This window comes from Cinclus cinclus, chromosome 27 (genome assembly GCF_963662255.1).
Source record: "Cinclus cinclus chromosome 27, bCinCin1.1, whole genome shotgun sequence".
NCBI classification, from domain to species: Eukaryota; Metazoa; Chordata; class Aves; order Passeriformes; family Cinclidae; genus Cinclus; species Cinclus cinclus.
The window spans coordinates 199114-219687 of record NC_085072.1 but is presented as its reverse complement, the minus strand read 5'-3'; positions in this window follow the sequence as shown (position 1 = coordinate 219687).

Sequence of the window (20574 nt, the reverse complement as noted above, 5' to 3'; positions counted from 1 at the left end):
CTTCTTGGGGAAAAGTGACTCCTTTCAAAACCAACTTGCCTGCGTCCCGTCCTGGGCTTTTGCTACAAAAATTCCATAAGGACGAGGATTCCTCCCAGACCAAAGCTGCCCCCTCCTCCAAACCTGGCTGCCATCGGAGGCCCAAACGCGCCCTACAAAATGACATCTGCCAAGTGGGCTCTTGAGTTTGGCTTTCTGGGGAAAAGTGCCTCCTTTCGGAGTCAACTTGCCTGCGGCTCATGCAGGGGTTTTGCCTACAAAAATTCCATAAGGACGAGGATTTCTCCCAGACCAAAGCTGCCCCCTCCTCCAAACCTGGCTGCCATCGGAGGCCCAAACGCGCCCTACAAAATGACACCTGCCAAGTGGGCTCTTGAGTTTGGCTTCTTGGGGAAAATTGCCTCCTTTCGGAGTCAACTTGCCGGCGGCCCATGCAGGGCTTTTGCCTACAAAAATTCCATAAGGACGAGGATTTCTCCCAGAACAAAGCTGCCCCCTCCTCCAAACCTGGCTGCCATCGGAGGCCCAAACGCGCCCTACAAAATGACATCTGCATTGTGGGTTCTTGAGTTTGGCTTCTTGGGGAAAAGTGCCTCCTTTCGGAGCCAACTTGCCTAACTTGCCTGCGGCCCGTCCTGGGATTTTGAGTACAAAAATTCCATAAGGACGAGGATTTCTCCCAGACCAAAGCTGCCCCCTCCTCCAAACCTGGCTGCCATCGGAGGCCCAAACGCGCCCTACAAAATGACACCTGCCAAGTGGGCTCTTGAGTTTGGCTTCTTGGGGAAAAGTGCCTCCTTTCAAAGCCAACTTGCCTAACTTGCCTGCGGCCCGTCCTGGGCTTTTGCCTCCAAAAATTCCAGAAGGACAAGGATTTCTCCCAGACCAAAGCTGCTCCCTCCTCCAAACCTGGCTGCCATCGGAGGCCCAAACGCGCCCTACAAAATGACATCTGCATTGTGGGCTCTTGAGTTTGGCTTCTTGGGGAAAAGTGCCTCCTTTCGGAGTCAACTTGCCTAACTTGCCTGCGGCCCATGTGGGGTTTTTGCCTACAAAAATTCCATAAGGACGAGGATTTCTCCCAGACCAAAGCTGCCCCCTCCTCCAAACCTGGCTGCCATCGGAGGCCCAAAGGCGCCCTACAAAATGACACCTGCCAAGTCGGCTCTTGAGTTTGGCTTCTTGGGGAAAAGTGACTCCTTTCAAAACCAACTTGCCTGCGTCCCGTCCTGGGCTTTTGCTACAAAAATTCCATAAGGACGAGGATTCCTCCCAGACCAAAGCTGCCCCCTCCTCCAAACCTGGCTGACATCGGAGGCCCAAACGCGCCCTACAAAATGACATCTGCCAAGTGGGCTCTTGAGTTTGGCTTTCTGGGGAAAAGTGCCTCCTTTCGGAGTCAACTTGCCTGCGGCTCATGCAGGGGTTTTGCCTACAAAAATTCCATAAGGACGAGGATTTCTCCCAGACCAAAGCTGCCCCCTCCTCCAAACCTGGCTGCCATCGGAGGCCCAAACGCGCCCTACAAAATGACACCTGCCAAGTGGGCTCTTGAGTTTGGCTTCTTGGGGAAAATTGCCTCCTTTCGGAGTCAACTTGCCGGCGGCCCATGCAGGGCTTTTGCCTACAAAAATTCCATAAGGACGAGGATTTCTCCCAGAACAAAGCTGCCCCCTCCTCCAAACCTGGCTGCCATCGGAGGCCCAAACGCGCCCTACAAAATGACATCTGCATTGTGGGTTCTTGAGTTTGGCTTCTTGGGGAAAAGTGCCTCCTTTCGGAGCCAACTTGCCTAACTTGCCTGCGGCCCGTCCTGGGCTTTTGAGTACAAAAATTCCATAAGGACGAGGATTTCTCCCAGACCAAAGCTGCCCCCTCCTCCAAACCTGGCTGCCATCGGAGGCCCAAACGCGCCCTACAAAATGACACCTGCCAAGTGGGCTCTTGAGTTTGGCTTCTTGGGGAAAAGTGCCTCCTTTCAAAGCCAACTTGCCTAACTTGCCTGCGGCCCGTCCTGGGCTTTTGCCTACAAAAATTCCAGAAGGACAAGGATTTCTCCCAGACCAAAGCTGCTCCCTCCTCCAAACCTGGCTGCCATCGGAGGCCCAAACGCGCCCTACAAAATGACATCTGCCAAGTGGGCTCTTGAGTTTGGCTTCTTGGGGAAAAGTGACTCCTTTCAAAACCAACTTGCCTGCGTCCCGTCCCGGACGTTTGCTACAAAAATTCCATAAGGACGAGGATTTCTCCCAGACCAAAGCTGCCCCCTCCTCCAAACCTGGCTGCCATCGGAGGCCCAAACGCGCCCTACAAAATGACACCTGCCAAGTGGGCTCTTGAGTTTGGCTTCTTGGGGAAAAGTGCCTCCTTTCGGAGTCAACTTGCCTGCGGCCCATGCAGGGCTTTTGCCTACAAAAATTCCAGAAGGACGAGGATTTCTCCCAGACCAAAGCTGCCCCCTCCTCCAAACCTAGCTGCCATCGGAGGCCCAAACGTGCCCTACAAAATGACACCTGCCAAGTGGGCTCTTGAGTTTGGCTTCTTGGGTGGAAGTGCCTCCTTTCAAAGCCAACTTGCCTGCGGCCCGTCCTGGGCTTTTGCTACAAAAATTCCATAAGGACGAGGATTTCTCCCAGACCAAAGCTGCCCCCTCCTCCAAACCTGGCTGCCATCGGAGGCCCAAACGCGCCCTACAAAATGACACCTGCCAAGTAGGCTCTTGAGTTTGGCTTCTTGGGGAAAAGTGCCTCCTTTCGGAGCCATCTTGCCTAACTAGCCTGCGGCCTGTGCTGGGCTTTTGCCTACAAAACTTCCATAAGGACGAGGATTTCTCCCAGACCAAAGCTGCCCCCTCCTCCAAACCTGGCTGCCATCAGAGGCCCAAACACGCCCCACAAAATGACACCTGCATTGAGGGTTCTTGAGTTTGGCTTCCTGGGGAAAAGTGCCTCCTTTCGGAGTCAACTTGCCTGCGGCCCATGCAGGGCTTTTGCCTACAAAAATTCCAGAAGGACGAGGATTTCTCCCAGACCAAAGCTGCCCCCTCCTCCAAACCTGGCTGCCATCGGAGGCCCAAACGTGCCCTACAAAATGACACCTGCCAAGTGGGCTCTTGAGTTTGGCTTCTTGGGTGGAAGTGCCTCCTTTCAAAGCCAACTTGCCTAACTTGCCTGCGGCCCGTCCTGGGTTTTGCCTAAAAAAATTCCAGAAGGACAAGGATTTCTCCCAGACCAAAGCTGCTCCCTCCTCCAAACCTGGCTGCCATCGGAGGCCCAAACGCGCCCTACAAAATGACATCTGCCAAGTGGGCTCTTGAGTTTGGCTTCTTGGGGAAAAGTGCCTCCTTTCGGAGTCAACTTGCCTAACTTGCCTGCGGCCCATGTGGGGTTTTTGCCTACAAAAATTCCATAAGGACGAGGATTTCTCCCAGACCAAAGCTGCCCCCTCCTCCAAACCTGGCTGCCATCGGAGGCCCAAAGGCGCCCTACAAAATGACACCTGCCAAGTCGGCTCTTGAGTTTGGCTTCTTGGGGAAAAGTGACTCCTTTCAAAACCAACTTGCCTGCGTCCCGTCCTGGGCTTTTGCTACAAAAATTCCATAAGGACGAGGATTCCTCCCAGACCAAAGCTGCCCCCTCCTCCAAACCTGGCTGCCATCGGAGGCCCAAACGCGCCCTACAAAATGACATCTGCCAAGTGGGCTCTTGAGTTTGGCTTTCTGGGGAAAAGTGCCTCCTTTCGGAGTCAACTTGCCTGCGGCTCATGCAGGGGTTTTGCCTACAAAAATTCCATAAGGACGAGGATTTCTCCCAGACCAAAGCTGCCCCCTCCTCCAAACCTGGCTGCCATCGGAGGCCCAAACGCGCCCTACAAAATGACACCTGCCAAGTGGGCTCTTGAGTTTGGCTTCTTGGGGAAAATTGCCTCCTTTCGGAGTCAACTTGCCGGCGGCCCATGCAGGGCTTTTGCCTACAAAAATTCCATAAGGACGAGGATTTCTCCCAGAACAAAGCTGCCCCCTCCTCCAAACCTGGCTGCCATCGGAGGCCCAAACGCGCCCTACAAAATGACATCTGCATTGTGGGTTCTTGAGTTTGGCTTCTTGGGGAAAAGTGCCTCCTTTCGGAGCCAACTTGCCTAACTTGCCTGCGGCCCGTCCTGGGATTTTGAGTACAAAAATTCCATAAGGACGAGGATTTCTCCCAGACCAAAGCTGCCCCCTCCTCCAAACCTGGCTGCCATCGGAGGCCCAAACGCGCCCTACAAAATGACACCTGCCAAGTGGGCTCTTGAGTTTGGCTTCTTGGGGAAAAGTGCCTCCTTTCAAAGCCAACTTGCCTAACTTGCCTGCGGCCCGTCCTGGGCTTTTGCCTCCAAAAATTCCAGAAGGACAAGGATTTCTCCCAGACCAAAGCTGCTCCCTCCTCCAAACCTGGCTGCCATCGGAGGCCCAAACGCGCCCTACAAAATGACATCTGCATTGTGGGCTCTTGAGTTTGGCTTCTTGGGGAAAAGTGCCTCCTTTCAAAGCCAACTTGCCTAACTTGCCTGCGGCCCATGTGGGGTTTTTGCCTACAAAAATTCCATAAGGACGAGGATTTCTCCCAGACCAAAGCTGCCCCCTCCTCCAAACCTGGCTGCCATCGGAGGCCCAAAGGCGCCCTACAAAATGACACCTGCCAAGTCGGCTCTTGAGTTTGGCTTCTTGGGGAAAAGTGACTCCTTTCAAAACCAACTTGCCTGCGTCCCGTCCTGGGCTTTTGCTACAAAAATTCCATAAGGACGAGGATTCCTCCCAGACCAAAGCTGCCCCCTCCTCCAAACCTGGCTGCCATCGGAGGCCCAAACGCGCCCTACAAAATGACATCTGCCAAGTGGGCTCTTGAGTTTGGCTTTCTGGGGAAAAGTGCCTCCTTTCGGAGTCAACTTGCCTGCGGCTCATGCAGGGGTTTTGCCTACAAAAATTCCATAAGGACGAGGATTTCTCCCAGACCAAAGCTGCCCCCTCCTCCAAACCTGGCTGCCATCGGAGGCCCAAACGCGCCCTACAAAATGACACCTGCCAAGTGGGCTCTTGAGTTTGGCTTCTTGGGGAAAATTGCCTCCTTTCGGAGTCAACTTGCCGGCGGCCCATGCAGGGCTTTTGCCTACAAAAATTCCATAAGGACGAGGATTTCTCCCAGAACAAAGCTGCCCCCTCCTCCAAACCTGGCTGCCATCGGAGGCCCAAACGCGCCCTACAAAATGACACCTGCATTGTGGGTTCTTGAGTTTGGCTTCTTGGGGAAAAGTGCCTCCTTTCGGAGCCAACTTGCCTAACTTGCCTGCGGCCCGTCCTGGGCTTTTGAGTACAAAAATTCCATAAGGACGAGGATTTCTCCCAGACCAAAGCTGCCCCCTCCTCCAAACCTGGCTGCCATCGGAGGCCCAAACGCGCCCTACAAAATGACACCTGCCAAGTGGGCTCTTGAGTTTGGCTTCTTGGGGAAAAGTGCCTCCTTTTGGAGCCAAATTGCCTAACTTGCCTGCGGCCCGTCCTGGGCTTTTGCCTACAAAAATTCCAGAAGGACAAGGATTTCTCCCAGACCAAAGCTGCTCCCTCCTCCAAACCTGGCTGCCATCGGAGGCCCAAACGCGCCCTACAAAATGACATCTGCCAAGTGGGCTCTTGAGTTTGGCTTCTTGGGGAAAAGTGACTCCTTTCAAAACCAACTTGCCTGCGTCCCGTCCCGGACGTTTGCTACAAAAATTCCATAAGGACGAGGATTTCTCCCAGACCAAAGCTGCCCCCTCCTCCAAACCTGGCTGCCATCGGAGGCCCAAACGCGCCCTACAAAATGACATCTGCCAAGCGGGCTCTTGAGTTTGGCTTCTTGGGGAAAAGTGCCTCCTTTCGGAGTCAACTTGCCTGCGGCCCATGCAGGGCTTTTGCCTACAAAAATTCCAGAAGGACGAGGATTTCTCCCAGACCAAAGCTGCCCCCTCCTCCAAACCTAGCTGCCATCGGAGGCCCAAACGTGCCCTACAAAATGACACCTGCCAAGTGGGCTCTTGAGTTTGGCTTCTTGGGTGGAAGTGCCTCCTTTCAAAGCCAACTTGCCTGCGGCCCGTCCTGGGCTTTTGCTACAAAAATTCCATAAGGACGAGGATTTCTCCCAGACCAAAGCTGCCCCCTCCTCCAAACCTGGCTGCCATCGGAGGCCCAAACGCGCCCTACAAAATGACATTAGCCAAGTGGGCTCTTGAGTTTGGCTTCTTGCGGAAAAGTGCCTCCTTTCAAAGCCAACTTGCCTAACTAGCCTGCGGCCCGTGCTGGGCTTTAGACTACAAAAATTCCATAAGGACGAGGATTTCTCCCAGACCAAAGCTGCCCCCTCCTCCAAACCTGGCTGCCATCGGAGGCCGAAACGTGCCCTACAAAATGACATCTGCCAAGTGGGCTCTTGAGTTTGTCTTCTTGGGTGGAAGTACCTCCTTTCAAAGCCAACTTGCCTGCGGCCCGTCCTGGGCTTTTGACTACAAAAATTCCATAAGGACGAGGATTTCTCCCAGACCAAAGCTGCCCCCTCCTCCAAACCTGGCTGCCATCGGAGGCCCAAACGCGCCCTACAAAATGACATCTGCCAAGTGGGCTCTTGAGTTTGGCTTCTTGCGGAAAAGTGCCTCCTTTCAAAGCCAACTTGCCTAACTTGCCTGCGGCCCGTGCTGGGCTTTAGACTACAAAAATTCCATAAGGACGAGGATTTCTCCCAGACCAAAGCTGCCCCCTCCTCCAAACCTGGCTGCCATCGGAGGCCCAAACGCGCCCCACAAAATGACATCTGCATTGAGGGTTCTTGAGTTTGGCTTCTTGGGGAAAAGTGCCTCCTTTCGGAGTCAACTTGCCTAACTTGCCTGCGGCCCATGCGGGGTTTTTGCCTACAAAAATTCCATAAGGACGAGGATTTCTCCCAGACCAAAGCTGCCCCCTCCTCCAAACCTGGCTGCCATCGGAGGCCCAAACGCGCCCTAGAAAATGACACCTGCCAAGTGGGCTCTTGAGTTTGGCTTCTTGGGGAAAAGTGACTCCTTTCAAAACCAACTTGCCTGCGTCCTGTCCCGGGCTTTTGCTACAAAAATTCCATAAGGACGAGGATTTCTCCCAGACCAAAGCTGCCCCCTCCTCCAAACCTGGCTGCCATCGGAGGCCCAAACGCGCCCTACAAAATGACATCTGCCAAGTGGGCTCTTGAGTTTGGCTTTCTGGGGAAAAGTGCCTCCTTTCGGAGTCAACTTGCCTGCGGCTCATGCAGGGGTTTTGCCTACAAAAATTCCATAAGGACGAGGATTTCTCCCAGACCAAAGCTGCCCCCTCCTCCAAACCTGGCTGCCATCGGAGGCCCAAACGCGCCCTACAAAATGACACCTGCCAAGTGGGCTCTTGAGTTTGGCTTCTTGGGGAAAATTGCCTCCTTTCGGAGTCAACTTGCCGGCGGCCCATGCAGGGCTTTTGCCTACAAAAATTCCATAAGGACGAGGATTCCTCCCAGACCAAAGCTGCCCCCTCCGCCAAACCTGGCTGCCATCGGAGGCCGAAACGTGCCCTACAAAATGACATCTGCCAAGTGGGCTCTTGAGTTTGTCTTCTTGGGTGGAAGTACCTCCTTTCAAAGCCAACTTGCCTGCGGCCCGTCCTGGGCTTTTGCCTCCAAAAATTCCATAAGGACGAGGATTTCTCCCAGACCAAAGCTGCCCCCTCCTCCAAACCTGGCTGCCATCGGAGGCCCAAACGCGCCCTACAAAATGACACCTGCATTGAGGGTTCTTGAGTTTGGCTTCCTGGGGAAAAGTGCCTCCTTTCGGAGTCAACTTGCCTGCGGCCCATGCAGGGCTTTTGCCTACAAAAATTCCAGAAGGACGAGGATTTCTCCCAGACCAAAGCTGCCCCCTCCTCCAAACCTGGCTGCCATCGGAGGCCCAAACGTGCCCTACAAAATGACACCTGCCAAGTGGGCTCTTGAGTTTGGCTTCTTGGGTGGAAGTGCCTCCTTTCAAAGCCAACTTGCCTGCGGCCCGTCCTGGGCTTTTGCCTACAAAAATTCCATAAGGACGAGGATTTCTCCCAGACCAAAGCTGCCCCCTCCTCCAAACCTGGCTGCCATCGGAGGCCCAAACGCGCCCTACAAAATGACATCTGCCAAGTGGGCTCTTTAGTTTGGCTTCTTGCGGAAAAGTGCCTCCTTTCAAAGCCAACTTGCCTAACTTGCCTGCGGCCCGTGCTGGGCTTTAGACTACAAAAATTCCATAAGGACGAGGATTTCTCCCAGACCAAAGCTGCCCCCTCCTCCAAACCTGGCTGCCATCGGAGGCCCAAACGCGCCCCACAAAATGACATCTGCATTGAGGGTTCTTGAGTTTGGCTTCTTGGGGAAAAGTGCCTCCTTTCGGAGTCAACTTGCCTAACTTGCCTGCGGCCCATGCGGGGTTTATATCTACAAAAATTCCATAAGGACGAGGATTTCTCCCAGACCAAAGCTGCCCCCTCCTCCAAACCTGGCTGCCATCGGAGGCCCAAACGCGCCCTAGAAAATGACACCTGCCAAGTGGGCTCTTGAGTTTGGCTTCTTGGGGAAAAGTGACTCCTTTCAAAACCAACTTGCCTGCGTCCCGTCCCGGGCTTTTGCTACAAAAATTCCATAAGGACGAGCATTTCTCCCAGACCAAAGCTGCCCCCTCCTCCAAACCTGGCTGCCATCGGAGGCCCAAACGCGCCCTACAAAATGACATCTGCCAAGTGGGCTCTTGAGTTTGGCTTTCTGGGGAAAAGTGCCTCCTTTCGGAGTCAACTTGCCTGCGGCTCATGCAGGGGTTTTGCCTACAAAAATTCCATAAGGACGAGGATTTCTCCCAGACCAAAGCTGCCCCCTCCTCCAAACCTGGCTGCCATCGGAGGCCCAAACGCGCCCTACAAAATGACACCTGCCAAGTGGGCTCTTGAGTTTGGCTTCTTGGGGAAAATTGCCTCCTTTCGGAGTCAACTTGCCGGCGGCCCATGCAGGGCTTTTGCCTACAAAAATTCCATAAGGACGAGGATTCCTCCCAGACCAAAGCTGCCCCCTCCGCCAAACCTGGCTGCCATCGGAGGCCCAAACGCGCCCTACAAAATGACATCTGCCAAGCGGGCTCTTGAGTTTGGCTTCTTGGGGAAAAGTGCCTCCTTTCGGAGTCAACTTGCCGGCGGCCCGTGCTGGGCTTTTGCCTACAAAAATTCCATAAGGACGAGGATTTCTCCCAGACCAAAGCTGCCCCCTCCTCCAAACCTGGCTGCCATCAGAGGCCCAAACGCGCCCTACAAAATGACATCTGCCAAGTGGGCTCTTGAGTTTGGCTTCTTGGGGAAAAGTGCCTCCTTTCGGAGCCAACTTGCCTAACTTGCCTGCGGCCCGTCCTGGGCTTTTGCCTCCAAAAATTCCAGAAGGACGAGGATTTCTCCCAGACCAAAGCTGCCCCCTCCTCCAAACCTGGCTGCCATCGGAGGCCCAAACGCGCCCCACAAAATGACACCTGCATTGAGGGTTCTTGAGTTTGGCTTCTTGGGGAAAAGTGCCTCCTTTCGGAGTCAACTTGCCTGCGGCCCATGCAGGGCGTTTGCCTCCAAAAATTCCATAAAGACGAGGATTTCTCCCAGACCAAAGCTGCCCCCGCCTCCAAACCTGGCTGCCATTGGAGGCCCAAACGTGCCCTACAAAATGACACCTGCCAAGTGGGCTCTTGAGTTTGGCTTCTTGGGTGGAAGTACCTCATTTCAAAGCCAACTTGCCTGCGGCCCGTCCTGGGCTTTTGCCTACAAAAATTCCATAAGGACGAGGATTTCTCCCAGACCAAAGCTGCCCCCTCCTCCAAACCTGGCTGCCATCGGAGGCCCAAACGCGCCCTACAAAATGACATCTGCCAAGTGGGCTCTTGAGTTTGGCTTCTTGCGGAAAAGTGCCTCCTTTCAAAGCCAACTTGCCTAACTAGCCTGCAGCCCATTCTGGGCTTTTGCCTACAAAAATTCCATAAGGACGAGGATTTCTCCCAGACCAAAGCTGCCCCCTGCTCCAAACCTAGCTGCCATCGGTGGCCCAAACGCGCCCTACAAAATGACATCTGCCAAGTGGGCTCCTGAGTTTGGCTTCTTGGGGGAAAGTGCCTCCTTTCAAAGCCAACTTGCCTGCAGCCCGTGCTGGGCTTTAGACTACAAAAATTCCATAAGGACGAGGATTTCTCCCAGACCAAAGCTGCCCCCTCCTCCAAACCTGGCTGCCATCGGAGGCCCCAACGCGCCCCACAAAATGACATCTGCATTGAGGGTTCTTGAGTTTGGCTTCTTGGGGAAAAGTGCCTCCTTTTGGAGCCAACTTGCCTAACTTGCCTGCGGCCCATCCTGGGCTTTTGCTACAAAAATTCCATAAGGACGAGGATTTCTCCCAGACCAAAGCTGCCCCCTCCTCCAAACCTGGCTGCCATCGGAGGCCCAAACGCGCCCTACAAAATGACATCTGCATTGTGGGTTCTTGAGTTTGGCTTCTTGGGGGAAAGTGCCTCCTTTCAAAGCAACTTGCCTAACTTGCCTGCGGCCCATGCGGGGTTTTTGCCTACAAAAATTCCATAAGGACGAGGATTTCTCCCAGACCAAAGCTGCCCCCTCCTCCAAACCTGGCTGCCATCGGAGGCCCAAACGCGCCCTACAAAATGACATCTGCCAAGTGGGCTCTTGAGTTTGGCTTCTTGGGTGGAAGTACCTCCTTTCAAAGTCAACTTGCCTGCGGCCCGTCCTGGGCTTTTGCCTACAAAAATTCCATAAGGACGAGGATTTCTCCCAGACCAAAGCTGCCCCCTCCTCCAAACCTGGCTGCCATCGGAGGCCCAAACGCGCCCTACAAAATGACATCTGTCAAGTGGGCTCTTGAGTTTGGCTTCTTGCGGAAAACTGCCTCCTTTCAAAGCCAACTTGCCTAACTAGCCTGCGGCCCGTGCTGGGCTTTAGACTACAAAAATTCCATAAGGACGAGGATTTCTCCCAGACCAAAGCTGCCCCCTCCTCCAAACCTGGCTGCCATCGGAGGCCCAAACGCGCCCCACAAAATGACATCTGCATTTGAGGGTTCTTGAGTTTGGCTTCTTGGGGAAAAGTGCCTCCTTTCGGAGTCAACTTGCCTAACTTGCCTGCGGCCCATGTGGGGTTTTTGCCTACAAAAATTCCATAAGGACGAGGATTTCTCCCAGACCAAAGCTGCCCCCTCCTCCAAACCTGGCTGACATCGGAGGCCCAAACGCGCCCTACAAAATGACACCTGCCAAGTCGGCTCTTGAGTTTGGCATCTTGGGGAAAAGTGACTCCTTTCAAAACCAACTTGCCTGCGTCCCGTCCTGGGCTTTTGCTACAAAAATTCCATAAGGACGAGGATTCCTCCCAGACCAAAGCTGCCCCCTCCTCCAAACCTGGCTGCCATCGGAGGCCCAAACGCGCCCTACAAAATGACATCTGCCAAGTGGGCTCTTGAGTTTGGTTTTCTGGGGAAAAGTGCCTCCTTTCGGAGTCAACTTGCCTGCGGCTCATGCAGGGGTTTTGCCTACAAAAATTCCATAAGGACGAGGATTTCTCCCAGACCAAAGCTGCCCCCTCCTCCAAACCTGGCTGCCATCGGAGGCCCAAACGCGCCCTACAAAATGACACCTGCCAAGTGGGCTCTTGAGTTTGGCTTCTTGGGGAAAAGTGCCTCCTTTCGGAGTCAACTTGCCGGCGGCCCATGCAGGGCTTTTGCCTACAAAAATTCCATAAGGACGAGGATTTCTCCCAGACCAAAGCTGCCCCCTCCTCCAAACCTGGCTGCCATCGGAGGCCCAAACGCGCCCTACAAAATGACATCTGCATTGTGGGTTCTTGAGTTTGGCTTCTTGGGGAAAAGTGCCTCCTTTCGGAGCCAACTTGCCTAACTTGCCTGCGGCCCGTCCTGGGCTTTTGACTACAAAAATTCCATAAGGACGAGGATTTCTCCCAGGCCAAAGCTGCCCCCTCCTCCAAACCTGGCTGCCATCGGAGGCCCAAACGCGCCCTACAAAATGACACCTGCCAAGTGGGCTCTTGAGTTTGGCTTCTTGGGGAAAAGTGACTCCTTTCAAAACCAACTTGCCTGCGTCCCGTCCCGGACGATTGCTACAAAAATTCCATAAGGACGAGGATTCCTCCCAGACGAAAGCTGCCCCCTCCGCCAAACCTGGCTGCCATCGGAGGCCCAAACGCGCCCTACAAAATGACATCTGCCAAGCGGGCTCTTGAGTTTGGCTTCTTGGGGAAAAGTGCCTCCTTTCGGAGTCAACTTGCCGGCGGCCCATGCAGGGCTTTAGCCTCCAAAAATTCCATAAGGACGAGGATTTCTCCCAGACCAAAGCTGCCCCCTCCTCCAAACCTGGCTGCCATCGGAGGCCCAAACGCGCCCTACAAAATGACACCTGCCAAGTGGGCTCTTGAGTTTGGCTTCTTGGGGAAAAGTGCCTCCTTTCGGAGCCAACTTGCCTAACTAGCCTGCGGCCTGTGCTGGGCTTTTGCCTACAAAAATTCCATAAGGACGAGGATTTCTCCCAGACCAAAGCTGCCCCCTCCTCCAAACCTGGCTGCCATCAGAGGCCCAAACGCGCCCTACAAAATGACATCTGCCAAGTGGGCTCTTGAGTTTGGCTTCTTGGGGAAAAGTGCCTCCTTTCGGAGCCAAATTGCCTAACTTGCCTGCGGCCCGTCCTGGGCTTTTGCCTCCAAAAATTCCAGAAGGACGAGGATTTCTCCCAGACCAAAGCTGCCCCCTCCTCCAAACCTGGCTGCCATCGGAGGCCCAAACGCGCCCCACAAAATGACACCTGCCAAGTGGGCTCTTGAGTTTGGCTTCTTGGGGAAAAGTGCCTCCTTTCGGAGTCAACTTGCCTGCGGCCCATGCAGGGCTTTTGCCTACAAAAATTCCAGAAGGACGAGGATTTCTCCCAGACCAAAGCTGCCCCCTCCTCCAAACCTGGCTGCCATCGGAGGCCCAAACGTGCCCTACAAAATGACACCTGCCAAGTGGGCTCTTGAGTTTGGCTTCTTGGGTGGAAGTGCCTCCTTTCAAAGCCAACTTGCCTGCGGCCCGTCCTGGGCTTTTGCTACAAAAATTCCATAAGGACAAGGATTTCTCCCAGACCAAAGCTGCCCCCTCCTCCAAACCTGGCTGCCATCGGAGGCCCAAACGCGCCCTACAAAATGACATTTGCCAAGTGGGCTCTTGAGTTTGGCTTCTTGCGGAAAAGTGCCTCCTTTCAAAGCCAACTTGCCTAACTAGCCTGCGGCCCGTGCTGGGCTTTTGACTACAAAAATTAAATAAGGACGAGGATTTCTCCCAGACCAAAGCTGCCCCCTCCTCCAAACCTGGCTGCCATCGGAGGCCCAAACGCGCCCCACAAAATGACATCTGCATTGAGGGTTCTTGAGTTTGGCTTCTTGGGGAAAAGTGCCTCCTTTCGGAGCCAACTTGCCTAACTTGCCTGCGGCCCGTCCTGGGCTTTTGCCTACAAAAATTCCAGAAGGACGAGGATTTCTCCCAGGCCAAAGCTGCCCCCTCCTCCAAACCTGGCTGCCATCGGAGGCCCAAACGTGCCCTACAAAATGACACCTGCCAAGAGGGCTCTTGAGTTTGGCTTCTTGGGGAAAAGTGACTCCTTTCAAAACCAACTTGCCTGTGTCCCGTCCCGGGCTTTTGCTACAAAAATTCCAGAAGGACGAGGATTTCTCCCAGACCAAAGCTGCCCCCTCCTCCAAACCTGGCTGCCATCGGAGGCCCAAACGCGCCCCACAAAATGACATCTGCATTGAGGGTTCTTGAGTTTGGCTTCTTGGGGAAAAGTGCCTCCTTTCGGAGCCAACTTGCCTAACTTGCCTGCGGCCCGTCCTGGGCTTTTGCCTCCAAAAATTCCATAAGGACGAGGATTTCTCCCAGACCAAAGCTGCCCCCTCCTCCAAACCTGGCTGCCATCGGAGGCCCAAACGTGCCCTACAAAATGACACCTGCCAAGTGGGCTCTTGAGTTTGGCTTCTTGGGGAAAAGTGACTCCTTTCAAAACCAACTTGCCTGTGTCCCGTCCCGGGCTTTTGCTACAAAAATTCCATAAGGACGAGGATTTCTCCCAGACCAAAGCTGCCCCCTCCTCCAAACCTGGCTGCCATCGGAGGCCCAAACGTGCCCTACAAAATGACATCTGCCAAGTGGGCTCTTGAGTTTGGCTTCTTGGGTGGAAGTAACTCCTTTCAAAGCCAACTTGCCTGCGGCCCGTCCTGGGCTTTTGCTACAAAAATTCCATATGGATGAGGATTTCTCCCAGACCAAAGCTGCCCCCTCCTCCAAACCTGGCTGCCATCGGAGGCCCAAACGTGCCCTACAAAATGACACCTGCCAAGTGGGCTCTTGAGTTTGGCTTCTTGGGTGGAAGTACCTCCTTTCAAAGCCAACTTGCCTGCGGCCCGTCCTGGGCTTTTGCCTACAAAAATTCCATAAGGACGAGGATTTCTCCCAGACCAAAACTGCCCCCTCCTCCAAACCTGGCTGCCATTGGAGGCCCAAACGCGCCCTACAAAATGACACCTGCCAAGTGGGCTCTTGAGTTTGGCTTCTTGGGGGAAAGTGCCTCCTTTCAAAGCCAACTTGCCTAACTAGCCTGCGGCCCGTGCTGGGCCTTAGACTACAAAAATTCCATAAGGACGAGGATTTCTCCCAGACCAAAGCTGCCCCCTCCTCCAAACCTGGCTGCCATCAGAGGCCCAAATGCGCCCCACAAAATGACATCTGCGAAGTGGGCTCTTGAGTTTGGCTTCTTGGGGAAAAGTGCCTCCTTTCGGAGCCAACTTGCCTAACTTGCCTGCGGCCCGTCCTGGGCTTTTGCCTCCAAAAATTCCAGAAGGACGAGGATTTCTCCCAGACCAAAGCTGCCCCCTCCTCCAAACCTGGCTGCCATTGGAGGCCCAAACGCGCCCCACAAAATGACACCTGCATTGAGGGTTCTTGAGTTTGGCTTCCTGGGGAAAAGTGCCTCCTTTCGGAGTCAACTTGCCTGCGGCCCATGCAGGGCTTTTGCCTACAAAAATTCCAGAAGGACGAGGATTTCTCCCAGACCAAAGCTGCCCCCTCCTCCAAACCTGGCTGCCATCGGAGGCCCAAACGTGCCCTACAAAATGACACCTGCCAAGTGGGCTCTTGAGTTTGGCTTCTTGGGTGGAAGTGCCTCCTTTCAAAGCCAACTTGCCTGCGGCCCGTGCTGGGCTTTTGCCTACAAAAATTCCATAAGGACGAGGATTTCTCCCAGACCAAAGCTGCCCCCTCCTCCAAACCTGGCTGCCATCGGAGGCCCAAACGCGCCCTACAAAATGACATCTGCCAAGTGGGCTCTTGAGATTGGCTTCTTGCGGAAAAGTGCCTCCTTTCAAAGCCAACTTGCCTAACTAGCCTGCGGCCCGTGCTGGGCTTTAGACTACAAAAATTCCATAAGGACGAGGATTTCTCCCAGACCAAAGCTGCCCCCTCCTCCAAACCTGGCTGACATCGGAGGCCCAAACGCACCCTAGAAAATGACACCTGCCAAGTGGGCTCTTGAGTTTGGCTTCTTGGGGAAAAGTGACTCCTTTCAAAACCAACTTGCCTGCGTCCCGTCCCGGGCTTTTGCTACAAAAATTCCATAAGGACGAGGATTCCTCCCAGACCAAAGCTGCCCCCTCCTCCAAACCTGGCTGCCATCGGAGGCACAAACGCGCCCTACAAAATGACATCTGCCAAGTGGGCTCTTGAGTTTGGCTTTCTGGGGAAAAGTGCCTCCTTTCGGAGTCAACTTGCCTGCGACTCATGCAGGGCTTTTGCCTACAAAAATTCCATAAGGACGAGGATTTCTCCCAGACCAAAGCTGCCCCCTCCTCCAAACCTGGCTGCCATCGGAGGCCCAAACGCGCCCTACAAAATGACACCTGCCAAGTGGGCTCTTGAGTTTGGCTTCTTGGGGAAAATTGCCTCCTTTCGGAGTCAACTTGCCGGCGGCCCATGCAGGGCTTTTGCCTACAAAAATTCCATAAGGACGAGGATTCCTCCCAGACCAAAGCTGCCCCCTCCTCCAAACCTGGCTGCCATCGGAGGCCCAAACGTGCCCTACAAAATGACACCTGCCAAGTGGGCTCTTGAGTTTGGCTTCTTGGGTGGAAGTACCTCCTTTCAAAGCCAACTTGCCTGCGGCCCGTCCTGGGCTTTTGCCTACAAAAATTCCATAAGGACGAGGATTTCTCCCAGACCAAAGCTGCCCCCTCCTCCAAACCTGGCTGCCATTGGAGGCCCAAACGCGCCCTACAAAATGACACCTGCCAAGTGGGCTCTTGAGTTTGGCTTCTTGGGGGAAAGTGCCTCCTTTCAAAGCCAACTTGCCTAACTAGCCTGCGGCCCGTGCTGTGCCTTAGACTACAAAAATTCCATAAGGACGAGGATTTCTCCCAGACCAAAGCTGCCCCCTCCTCCAAACCTGGCTGCCATCAGAGGCCCAAATGCGCCCCACAAAATGACATCTGCGAAGTGGGCTCTTGAGTTTGGCTTCTTGGGGAAAAGTGCCTCCTTTCGGAGCCAACTTGCCTAACTTGCCTGCGGCCCGTCCTGGGCTTTTGCCTCCAAAAATTCCATAAGGACGAGGATTTCTCCCAGACCAAAGCTGCCCCCTCCTCCAAACCTGGCTGCCATCGGAGGCCCAAACGCGCCCCACAAAATGACACCTGCATTGAGGGTTCTTGAGTTTGGCTTCCTGGGGAAAAGTGCCTCCTTTCGGAGTCAACTTGCCTGCGGCCCATGCAGGGCTTTTGCCTACAAAAATTCCAGAAGGACGAGGATTTCTCCCAGACCAAAGCTGCCCCCTCCTCCAAACCTGGCTGCCATCGGAGGCCCAAACGTGCCCTACAAAATGACACCTGCCAAGTGGGCTCTTGAGTTTGGCTTCTTGGGTGGAAGTGCCTCCTTTCAAAGCCAACTTGCCTGCGGCCGGTCCTGGGCTTTTGCCTACAAAAATTCCATAAGGACGAGGATTTCTCCCAGACCAAAGCTGCCCCCTCCTCCAAACCTGGCTGCCATCGGAGGCCCAAACGCGCCCTACAAAATGACATCTGCCAAGTGGGCTCTTGAGATTGGCTTCTTGCGGAAAAGTGCCTCCTTTCAAAGCCAACTTGCCTAACTAGCCTGCGGCCCGTGCTGGGCTTTAGACTACAAAAATTCCATAAGGACGAGGATTTCTCCCAGACCAAAGCTGCCCCCTCCTCCAAACCTGGCTGACATCGGAGGCCCAAACGCACCCTAGAAAATGACACCTGCCAAGTGGGCTCTTGAGTTTGGCTTCTTGGGGAAAAGTGACTCCTTTCAAAACCAACTTGCCTGCGTCCCGTCCCGGGCTTTTGCTACAAAAATTCCATAAGGACGAGGATTCCTCCCAGACCAAAGCTGCCCCCTCCTCCAAACCTGGCTGCCATCGGAAGCCCAAACGCGCCCTACAAAATGACATCTGCCAAGTGGGCTCTTGAGTTTGGCTTTCTGGGGAAAAGTGCCTCCTTTCGGAGTCAACTTGCCTGCGGCTCATGCAGGGGTTTTGCCTACAAAAATTCCATAAGGACGAGGATTTCTCCCAGACCAAAGCTGCCCCCTCCTCCAAACCTGGCTGCCATCGGAGGCCCAAACGCGCCCTACAAAATGACACCTGCCAAGTGGGCTCTTGAGTTTGGCTTCTTGGGGAAAATTGCCTCCTTTCGGAGTCAACTTGCCGGCGGCCCATGCAGGGCTTTTGCCTACAAAAATTCCATAAGGACGAGGATTCCTCCCAGACCAAAGCTGCCCCCTCCGCCAAACCTGGCTGCCATCGGAGGCCCAAACGCGCCCTACAAAATGACATCTGCCAAGCGGGCTCTTGAGTTTGGCTTCTTGAGGAAAAGTGCCTCCTTTCGGAGTCAACTTGCCTAACTTGCCTGCGGCCCGTCCTGGGCTTTTGCTACAAAAATTCCAGAAGGACGAGGAATTCTCCCAGACCAAAGCTGCCCCCTCCTCCAAACCTGGCTGCCATCGGAGGCCCAAACGCGCCCCACAAAATGACATCTGCATTGAGGGTTCTTGAGTTTGGCTTCTTGGGGAAAAGTGCCTCCTTTCGGAGCCAACTTGCCTAACTTGCCTGCGGCCCGTCCTGGGCTTTTGAGTACAAAAATTCCATATGGATGAGGATTTCTCCCAGACCAAAGCTGCCCCCTCCTCCAAACCTGGCTGCCATCGGAGGCCCAAACGTGCCCTACAAAATGACACCTGCCAAGTGGGCTCTTGAGTTTGGCTTCTTGGGTGGAAGTACCTCCTTTCAAAGCCAACTTGCCTGCGGCCCGTCCTGGGCTTTTGCCTACAAAAATTCCATAAGGACGAGGATTTCTCCCAGACCAAAGCTGCCCCCTCCTCCAAACCTGGCTGCCATTGGAGGCCCAAACGCGCCCTACAAAATGACACCTGCCAAGTGGGCTCTTGAGTTTGGCTTCTTGGGGGAAAGTGCCTCCTTTCAAAGCCAACTTGCCTAACTAGCCTGCGGCCCGTGCTGGGCCTTAGACTACAAAAATTCCATAAGGACGAGGATTTCTCCCAGACCAAAGCTGCCCCCTCCTCCAAACCTGGCAGCCATCAGAGGCCCAAATGCGCCCCACAAAATGACATCTGCGAAGTGGGCTCTTGAGTTTGGCTTCTTGGGGAAAAGAGCCTCCTTTCGGAGCCAACTTGCCTAACTTGCCTGCGGCCCGTCCTGGGCTTTTGCCTCCAAAAATTCCAGAAGGACGAGGATTTCTCCCAGACCAAAGCTGCCCCCTCCTCCAAACCTGGCTGCCATTGGAGGCCCAAACGCGCCCCACAAAATGACACCTGCATTGAGGGTTCTTGAGTTTGGCTTCTTGGGGAAAAGTGCCTCCTTTCGGAGTCAACTTGCCTGCGGCCCATGCAGGGCTTTTGCCTACAAAAATTCCAGAAGGACGAGGATTTCTCCCAGACCAAAGCTGCCCCCTCCTCCAAACCTGGCTGCCATCGGAGGCCCAAACGTGCCCTACAAAATGACACCTGCCAAGTGGGCTCTTGAGTTTGGCTTCTTGGGTGGAAGTGCCTCCTTTCAAAGCCAACTTGCCTGCGGCCCGTGCTGGGCTTTTGCCTACAAAAATTCCATAAGGACGAGGATTTCTCCCAGACCAAAGCTGCCCCCTCCTCCAAACCTGGCTGCCATCGGAGGCCCAAACGCGCCCTACAAAATGACATCTGCCAAGTGGGCTCTTGAGATTGGCTTCTTGCGGAAAAGTGCCTCCTTTCAAAGCCAACTTGCCTAACTAGCCTGCGGCCCGTGCTGGGCTTTAGACTACAAAAATTCCATAAGGACGAGGATTTCTCCCAGACCAAAGCTGCCCCCTCCTCCAAACCTGGCTGACATCGGAGGCCCAAACGCACCCTAGAAAATGACACCTGCCAAGTGGGCTCTTGAGTTTGGCTTCTTGGGGAAAAGTGACTCCTTTCAAAACCAACTTGCCTGCGTCCCGTCCCGGGCTTTTGCTACAAAAATTCCATAAGGACGAGGATTCCTCCCAGACCAAAGCTGCCCCCTCCTCCAAACCTGGCTGCCATCGGAGGCACAAACGCGCCCTACAAAATGACATCTGCCAAGTGGGCTCTTGAGTTTGGCTTTCTGGGGAAAAGTGCCTCCTTTCGGAGTCAACTTGCCTGCGACTCATGCAGGGCTTTTGCCTACAAAAATTCCATAAGGACGAGGATTTCTCCCAGACCAAAGCTGCCCCCTCCTCCAAACCTGGCTGCCATCGGTGGCCCAAACGCGCCCTACAAAATGACACCTGCCAAGTGGGCTCTTGAGTTTGGCTTCTTGGGGAAAATTGCCTCCTTTCGGAGTCAACTTGCCGGCGGCCCATGCAGGGCTTTTGCCTACAAAAATTCCATAAGGACGAGGATTCCTCCCAGACCAAAGCTGCCCCCTCCTCCAAACCTGGCTGCCATCGGAGGCCCAAACGTGCCCTACAAAATGACACCTGCCAAGTGGGCTCTTGAGTTTGGCTTCTTGGGTGGAAGTACCTCCTTTCAAAGCCAACTTGCCTGCGGCCCGTCCTGGGCTTTTGCCTACAAAAATTCCATAAGGACGAGGATTTCTCCCAGACCAAAGCTGCCCCCTCCTCCAAACCTGGCTGCCATTGGAGGCCCAAACGCGCCCTACAAAATGACACCTGCCAAGTGGGCTCTTGAGTTTGGCTTCTTGGGGGAAAGTGCCTCCTTTCAAAGCCAACTTGCCTAACTAGCCTGCGGCCCGTGCTGTGCCTTAGACTACAAAAATTCCATAAGGACGAGGATTTCTCCCAGACCAAAGCTGCCCCCTCCTCCAAACCTGGCTGCCATCAGAGGCCCAAATGCGCCCCACAAAATGACATCTGCGAAGTGGGCTCTTGAGTTTGGCTTCTTGGGGAAAAGTGCCTCCTTTCGGAGCCAACTTGCCTAACTTGCCTGCGGCCCG